A 9969-nucleotide genomic window follows, 5' to 3' on the forward strand; every position below is an offset into this window, starting at 1 on the left:
CTCTAAACAACAAGCGGGATCTCTAATCCGATCGAAGGCCCTTACCCTTGTCAACGACGGAGCCTATAAAAAAAGATAAGCAATGAGAGGGTAAGCAAAGCTTAGTGAATGCAATAATTATACCCATATATATATAGTATACCTACTTGCAATCACTTACACATTTACTGCATACATGCTAGCAATACAATTAGCATACCATCACAAGTACAAAGCTAATATTCTCCAACAAACCCCTACTAGCGTAATCAATAACATATAATCGACATAATATAATATGCTACAAAACAATACACAACCATGGTTAACCATTCTCGAGTCATGGTGCTACCGGCTCTTTGGTTCACACCATACGCATTTGTCATGATGCTACCGGCTCTTTGGTTCACATAACAACTCGAGTCATACTCATGCTAGAGTGCTACCGGCTCTTTGGTTCACACTCTAACAACGCTAAGGTGCTACCGGCTCTTTGGTTCACACCCTAACAAATCATGCTATTGCACTACCGGCTCTTTGGTTAACACTATAACATACGTACTATGATGCTACCGGCTCTTTGGTTCACATCATATCAAGCTCGCACATACTATGGCACTACCGGCTCTTTGGTTCATACCATAGCATACAAATAAATACATTACATACCTATGCATATAATCATTGCACTCACCTTAACGATTTGGTGACGATTTATGCCTCTACAAGCTTCAAGCAAGGTACCTAATATAATAAGTACTCGATCAACAAACAAACTTGTTGGACTAAATACCAACACTTCACTCAAGTGCATTTAATGAATTAAATGCATTAAATGCCCCGTTTTCACTAAAACCGCCCTTAAGGGTCAAGACCATCATTAATCACTCAAAAGCTAGTGATCAAGGTCCAACAACACAAACTATTACACAATTAGGGGATTTCATACTCATATTTCCCAACTAGGTCAATCATTAGCTCTTTGACTAATTTAAAGTCAACACACCCATTTCGGGTCATCCACTAACCCATCTAACACCCATTTACTAATTAACTAGATGTGCTAGTGATTAACTAACCAATTAGGACTCATAAACATCAATTAACACTTCGAAACCCTAGGTTAGTTACCATTGAGTCTTCATGACTCCGTCTTACCTAAAAACACCCAAAATCATTAAATATGTGTTTCATGTTCATCACTATCCCAAACCCTAACCCTTACACAAAATCAAAGTAAGGAAATTAAAGTTAGAACATACCACTACAACCAAAACGTAGCTAGAGAAGAGATGAACAACTTTATAACTCGAGCTAAGACTCAAAACTAGCTCCTTCTTCCTTTGCTTGAGCTTTCCCACACAAGAATCTCACTCTCTCTCTCTAAAATTAAAGTGAAGAAGATAAGGTTGTTGAAAATGGAGTGAATGATACTCCACAAACTGACCTACTGGCCTTTAACTCGTCCATAGGTGAAATTACCAAAATACCCATCAAAATATCTGAATAAAAGAGCTGAATCTAGGTACAGTATAGAGTGCGCCACGCGCACTCTTAGGTGTGCGCTGAGCGCACTAAGCCCAGCTCAGCTTCTGACTTCTGTTCAATTGCACAATCAATCCCACACTTTATGTACTCAATTTACACTGCTGTACAATGAAGATTAGGGTCTTACAACTCTCCCCCACTTGAATCGGAGCGCGTCCTCGCGATCTAAGCCGCATGATAAGAGGGAAGATAAAGCAACACAAACTCTTCGGGCTCCCAAGTAAACTCGGAACCTTTACTACGAAGCCATCGAACTTTAAAAGTTCTCACTTCTTTATTTCTCAACCTTTTGACCTTCTCATCGATTATGGCAATCGGCTCCTCAATATACTCTAACTTATTGTTTAGCTCAATCTCGTCTAACGGTACCCAAGATGAATCATCCGCAAGGTGTGACGACCCGGAAATTTCCGACCAAATTTAAACTTAATCCTTATATGTTTCCAAGACGATAAGCAAAGTCTGTAATGTTGAGTCTTAAATATTTTGAAGTGTTTTCATATATTCATTTACCATTCGATCAGTTCCAACGATTCACGAACAACTAATTGTAAATAGATACATATATATTTAAAAATATAAATCCATATGTTAATTCGAAATATAATTTGAAATATCATATTAATTAGTTATTTGAATTAATTTAGTAAAATAAAATAATAAAGATATAATAAAATTTATTATTAAAATGAATTTATATATATATATATATATATATATATATATATATATATATATATATATATATATATATATATATATATATATATATAAGTTTATTGAATATATTTATTAATTGGTTGTAATACTCATTTAATGTTCCGATTGATAATGAGCAAGTTAAATTCAAACTTATATGATTTTAAAATAAACAGTGATACGAAAATGAGTCATATAAAGTATAGACTTATTAAAAATGTATTTAGGAACTACTTATTATATGATTAATAATAAGTAAATAATTACAAAAATTTAAAATATATTTGTTGTATTAATATTATTATTATGACTTTCATTTGTATTATTAATATTAATATTAATATTAATAATAATATTATATATTATTATTTGTAAAATAAATAATAAATAATATATTATATAAATATATGAATGTTGTCAGATTTCACGTCAATTGTTTTGCTTTACTGTCCACCCGTGATACCTTATTAATTTGAGTTATTACTTCTTTAATTTTTTTCTCTTTTTCTTTGAACTGCCGTTACCCCACCCCAAATTCCACTAATACTTTAAATGTGTCATTTTCCTTGAAAACAAACATATCATATCTTCATCACTATTTTTGATTATCAATCAACAACAACTCTTTCTTATATACATATACATAGATGCGTATTATCTATATCTATCCCATTTTATCTTTCTCTGATTAACTAACACAACATCCTCATCTCCGGCAGCCATCACCTACTACAACACAATCAGATAGTTAACCATCGTCGAAACCAATACTTTCGATTAACCTACATACTACTACCTATTTAATTATTCGAAACCCACCTTAACACAAACCCACTTTGGTTTTGACATTACTATTCGAAGAATCACCTTGTAACCGAGACCATCTAACCACCATCTTGGCTCACCTTCTTCACGAAACCACCTCTACACTACCACCACCATGAAAACCATTGTAAAATGCTTTTGCTACTCGATTATCATTGCTGTTTGCTGCTTCTTTTCACGAACCCAACACCACTACTACAACTACTCAAGAACAAACTCTACCACCTGTTTCGATTTCTATTTTTGCAGCCGAGAACCCAACCTTTCTTCTTCTTTCTCATAAACTCACTTCACACCTTGATAACCACCTCCAAACCTCCACTTAACGGTCACCTTAATCCACCAATCCATTTTGATCACCACCTTCAACAAAACCCATATAATGGTTGATCGATCACAATGAACCAAACTTCCATGAGAGAACCCCACTAACACCCGACAAATACTTCTGTTTTTTTTCTGCTGTTGAAGGACCAAAACACCACCTTAAATCCAACCACGATTGCATCCATATTTATTACTACTGTAGGTCATTTTTTTTCTGTTCTATTATATTTTTTTCTTTTCTTGAAACCTACAACTGAGTGACTATATGCGTGGTTACAGTTGAGGGTACAACTTGTAGACACTTAACAATTAAAAACTAAAGTGGACAGCTAATTAAACAACTAAATTAACGTTAGTAGAATCATGTATATGGTGGGGTCTATAAAGAAAGGGAATCCTAGAAAATTTCGGTTATGCTGTAAACAATTTGGATCGTTATTTAATCCCTCACATGGACTAAGATCCAGACTATCATTGGACTCGCATTTTCAGTTGGGCCATGGCCTGTTTGGACTGCTGTTGGGCCGAGGGAATGCTTAGTATTTCTGTTGTGCCATACTAGGTGATACGGATAGTATCACGATGATGAAGATATGGTTATTATGAGGAACGAAAGTTGATGACTAGATTAGGATTAGGAAATGAAAGTGATGATGAAGACTACGATGGTTGACAATGATATAAGATGATGATTATGATTCCCGAATGATAATTTAGTGATGATTATGATCGTGACTATGATTATGGTTATGATATAGACTATGACAATGATGATACGATATCATGATATTGGTTAGATAACGAATAGGTTATGATGATGAGGAGATGATATGCATAATGATGATGTTGATCATGAAAATGATGAGTGACTAACGGGCAATAGCAAAGAAACAATCGAGTATTCAACTTAACAGGAGTAGTAGTTCATGATTTAGAGATATATGATTAAGTGTGATGATAGGAATGATAATGGTTTAGAATGATTGATTTAAATTCAACGAAAAAGATCAAAATGATAATAAGTTGGATTTTTTTTTTTTAGAAATCAACGGTCAGACTAATAATTAAGGATGTTATCGGGACGTCGCGGGTTCAAACCCGGACATGGGCATTATTTTTAAGGGCTAATTCTTTGAGGTAGTTTACATATTACTCATTATTATCATTATTATTATATTTATTATTATTATTATTGGTATTATTATTATTAAATATTAAGTATTATATTAAAAATTAATATTTTCAATATCGCTATTATTAAACTTATCGTTTTATTAAAAACTACTATTATTATTATATGTATCATTATTTTACAATCATTATTATTATTTTTACTAACAATATTTTTATTATCATTATTTTGATTACCATTAATAATATTATTACTATCATGACTATTATTATTGTAATTATTTTTATTATCAAAAAATTAGTACTATTATTATTATTTTATTTATAAGCTAATACAATTTTTTTTATTAATATTAATTTACCAAATAACAATTAGTTACATAAAAATCATATTTAATGCATATAACATATAATTTACTAAAGTAACAAATATATCACTAATAATATAAAATTTCGTTCGATTTTAATTATATGTATTAATATAAATATAAATGATATAGGTTCGTGAATCCGAGGCCAACCCTATACTTGTTCAATGCCGTTATATGTATTTTTACTACAAAATACATTAGGTGAGTTTCATTTGCTCCCTTTTTCTCTTTACATTTTTGGGACTGAGAATACATGCGCTGTTTTTACAACTGCTTTATTAAATGCTTTTGAAATATATTTTTGTACTGCGAATACATGAAATGCTTTTATACATGTTTGACGAGATAGACACAAGCAAAACATTCCTCGAATGAATTATTATGCAGACAGAAGTTCTGTGGATTATTATTGAATTATGTGGACTTGATAATTGCCACTAATTGTTGTGAATATTTTTCCCCTGATTATTATTGCTTGGTAACCTAAGAATTAGAATCGGGTATGGCCCTAATTCACGCGAATCCTAAAGGTAGCTACCGGGTTTAACACCCCCACCCAGAATGTTCACTAGACGGAAGGGCTAGTGGGCATGGTGTTTAGTACTTCGAAGTTTATATTATTATACAGACGAGATGTTCTATTTTGGGGATATTATTTATGCGCATTATATGTTAAGGTTGGTTACCAAGCTAAGCTTTGAAAGCAATGAAAAATGAATGTTATGTATCGAGAGAATGATTTTATACACATGTCACGACCCGGAAAATTTCGACTAATTTTGAACCAAACTCTCAATACGATTTAATATCTTTGACACGATAAGCAAAGTCTACAATGATTGAGTCTCACAAATTTTGAACTATTTTCGTACATTCATTTGACTTCGACCATTCCCGATGATTCACGAACAATTACTTGTAAATATATATATATACAATAATTTGAAATACAATTTGAAATAGTATATGATTTAATTAATTATGTAAAAATTGGAAATTTTAGGAAGACTTTTAGATATTAACTATTTAGCAAAGGAGCACGAATAAGGTCCGAAATAAATAGATGTCGATAAGTAAACTACAAATTTATGGCAGCTAACTATTTATGATTGAAACTACTATTATCTTACACGATTCTATTTCTTTTGAATATGATATGAATATTACTATTATTGGATTCTTAATAACCTCCTTTATCATATATATATATATATATATATATATATATATATATATATATATATATATATATATATATATATATATATATATATATATATATATATATATATATATATATATATATATATATATATATATATATATGCATCCATGCATATAGAACAAAAACAAGTTTCTTATTTTCCTTTGATGCTCGACAAATTTTACCAACCCATCACCTTTATTCATATTCTTATTACTTGTTCATATTTAATCTAATAAATAATACATATATGCACGTTCCTAAAATTTTATATGTGATATTTTATTATATTATTATAGAGATAGTGGTGCACAATCACATATAAAGTATTTGCCAAATTATTCAACAATCATCACCCTTATTACTGTTTTTGATTGATGATTAAATATCCTCTATATACATATATGTGCACACACTTACATACACAATTACATTAACACAAACATTTTTTTTTGTTTCTTGAAACCGAGCCATCACCACTTTTCTTCTTCGATAATCACCATGATCATCCATAAACCATCTTAGACCACCACTCACGGCAACCTGCTGCTATCCTTTTTTTTTACTGTTTCCATCATGAATACCAACAAAACCATCACCATTTTAATCGTTGTTTCTTACTGCTACTGCTGAGTTATTTTCTGTTTTTAATCGACTTACTAAGCTGCTACTACTACCTCTTTGTTTCCTATTTCAAACGAACACAGCTGTTGGGGTTGTTTTACGATCATCAAAAGCCACCACACTAAGACATCGTAGACAACCATCTTACCATCTCTAGTTTACCATCGTGATCCATCTATCGGGCCTGACAACCCCAACCGGGACTGGACGACCAGTATTCAACGGTTGCACAGTACTTCATTTCAGTGACTACACTTGGTACAGTGTAGTGAGATTTCATAATAAAGGGAATATGCGACGTTGATTAAATGTTAAGTATGGTTACCAAGTGCTCAACCACTTAGAATATTTTTATTAAAATGTTTATGTATATGAAATCTTGTGGTCTATTAATATATTGAAATGATTGTTATGATAAACCTATGAAATCACCAACCTTTTGGTTGACACTTTTAAGTATGTTTATTCTCAGGTATAAAAGAAGTCTTCCACTGTGCATTTGCTCATATTACTTGGAGTCATCCCTGCATATTTAGGACAGTACCTCGCAATGGGACCAAATGTTGATGACTTCGCCCAGGAGGATTAGGACGGGTTTTGACAGTTGGTATCAGAGCGGTGGTCGTAGCGAACCAGGTCTTGCATTAGTGTGTCTAACTAGTAGTTGTTAGGATGCATTAATGAGTCTGGACTTCGACCTAGTAGTTGTTAAGTTATGTTAATGAGTCTAGACTTGAACCTGGTCTGCATGATTAAAAGTGTTTGCTTACCACCATTTGTCGAAAAATATCTACTTATCATTTTCAGTCTCGACGCGTCTTATTGCAATTATTGCATAGACGGTGTACAGACAAATTCACATCCCATCACATTAAGTCTTGTCTGACACGTTTCCTTAATTCCCTCCGTAATCTACGGGATCTTCTGTACTATATTTAGGTATTCTATGAAATTAGAATATCATCCGATATCCGAAAATCATTTCATATCCAAAAATCCTTTTATCTAACTGTACAAGTTGGAACTTGCAACCAGTTCAAATTCCTTAAATTCTGACAGCTATCCCAATATGGATTTCGACTCAAGCTCCGAAGACAGTGTAATCGGAATGGAACAACCAATTAGCCATCACCAATTCTGGATAAATTGGGGATGGGTTCGTAGTCTACTTAATTATTGGAGACAAGAAGAAGGTGATCCCTTCCATCCACCACATTGCCCTCTTGGCGAAGAACCTGATGCACTTACCGGTGAACCTATCCGAAACACCATTTTTAGCCTCATCTCTAGGGTAGCTCGTCACGATTATCTTCTATCTAAAATTCTAAACCTTATTCATCCGCTCGTTCCGATCGACAATCATCCCTGAGTAATAGAAGAAGTCAACGAGCTTCGCGCTCGAGTAGTGGCTTCGGAGAATATGGTGCAAAACTTAACAGCTCCAGCAACATCACCAGCACCAACAGTACCACCAACATCAACACCATTACCACCAACAACCCAAGTTTCAACATCACATGCCTCAACATCTCATTCTGTACCTCGAGCATAATCATCGTTCTACGTATCATTCTATCTACTTTATCTTCATTCTACATATCGTTCTACATCGATTATCTTCGCTCGACATGGCGATTATGTAATATCTAAAGTTTTAGAGATTATGTAATCTAGTACTAACGATAAATCAAATGAGTTTAATATCTTATTGACTCATTAAATCCATGATTACATCAGAAGAAAATATATATGTATGTATATTTTCATAAAGATTGTAATTAAAAGTTTTTTTCGTACAAATTGTTAATGGTGAAAATATTTTAACGGGTAGGTAATACCCGAGGAATATTTAAAATTCACATTAATGAGTTACACGGTACACTCTTCAGTTCTGATTCAGCGGTCATTAACAAATACTGCTCAAATCCATACATATACGTATCCGTTCACCAAAGAACAACTATTTTCATTCAAATTCAATTACATATTTGGATTTTAACCTATCAGAATCCAACAAGTGGCATAATGAAGAAAACATTGGACAAATAATATTTGTTAGAAACAAATGAATTAACTAATTGAAATATTGATAAGTATCCACACTAACTGTTCCTAGCTAACTGGTTACATTTTATTTACCGCAATTTAATTATCGCAATTTATATTCTCGCAATTTATTTATCGTCATTTAATTTCTGTTATTTATTTTACGCACTTTAAAAATCGGGACACCTGTACACAATACGTCGGATTAATTCTGAGAAAATAAGTTGTACACGGGTCATGATACGTATTTATTAATTCGAATATTTGGTACATCCTAACACAATAAGTATACAATACGTTTTGATAAATCCTAAGACAATACGTACACAATACGTCTTAGTTAATTCTAAGACAATACGTCTACAATACGTCTCTGGGTTGATGTAAAGACAATACGTATACCATACGTCGTGGGATAATTCTAAGATTATATATATATATAAATCGATTATTGGACAATCAACATTGGACAATTAAAAATGAATTTAAAATATTGATTATAACATATGAAACTAAACAATTCTTCAAGTTTGCCACTTGATTTCATCTTAAACCTCATTTGAATCTTGACGATTCCAATCCATGTTCAAATCTTTCATGATTCCTGAAAACACCTCAATCGAGAGGATGAACCAACCGCACTTCATCTACGGAAGGAAAGATTTATGCATATAGTTATGCACCTGAAAAACTCTCGGAAACTGAGTAAACGTTTAACACATAGCTGTGCTAATTCCTTTAGTGTTATTATTACCCAAAATAACTTTGCAATCCCTTTCCAAATTAGCCAATTTTGTCACAGCTCCATCAAGTCAACTTCGACTTTTCACTCAGATTAGCATATTATAACCCTGATATATAAGTTGTCTTTCGTCATCGATACCGGGAAACCATTTATATCTCATCACATTATCAGTAAATTTACCAACAACTACGTTAATCTTTGATTTTCTGAAAAATCACTATATTAAGTGAAACCCTATCATTCACTCATTTACATCTTATACCGAGAATTACTATACCAACTACCAGGAATTAGCAATCAGTATTTTGAAATCTCACAGCATGTCTACACCAACAGTTATATATAAACATATAACATTTATCTCTTTGAATTATGATCTTCAATTCTGAAATTCTGAAAAGCACTCAGTCTACAAATCAATACCACAAATTCTGAAAAAGCTGAATACAACAGCAAAAACTGTGCACGAC

The sequence above is a fragment of the Rutidosis leptorrhynchoides genome, chromosome 9 (genome assembly GCF_046630445.1).
Source record: "Rutidosis leptorrhynchoides isolate AG116_Rl617_1_P2 chromosome 9, CSIRO_AGI_Rlap_v1, whole genome shotgun sequence".
Lineage (NCBI taxonomy): Eukaryota > Viridiplantae > Streptophyta > Magnoliopsida > Asterales > Asteraceae > Rutidosis > Rutidosis leptorrhynchoides.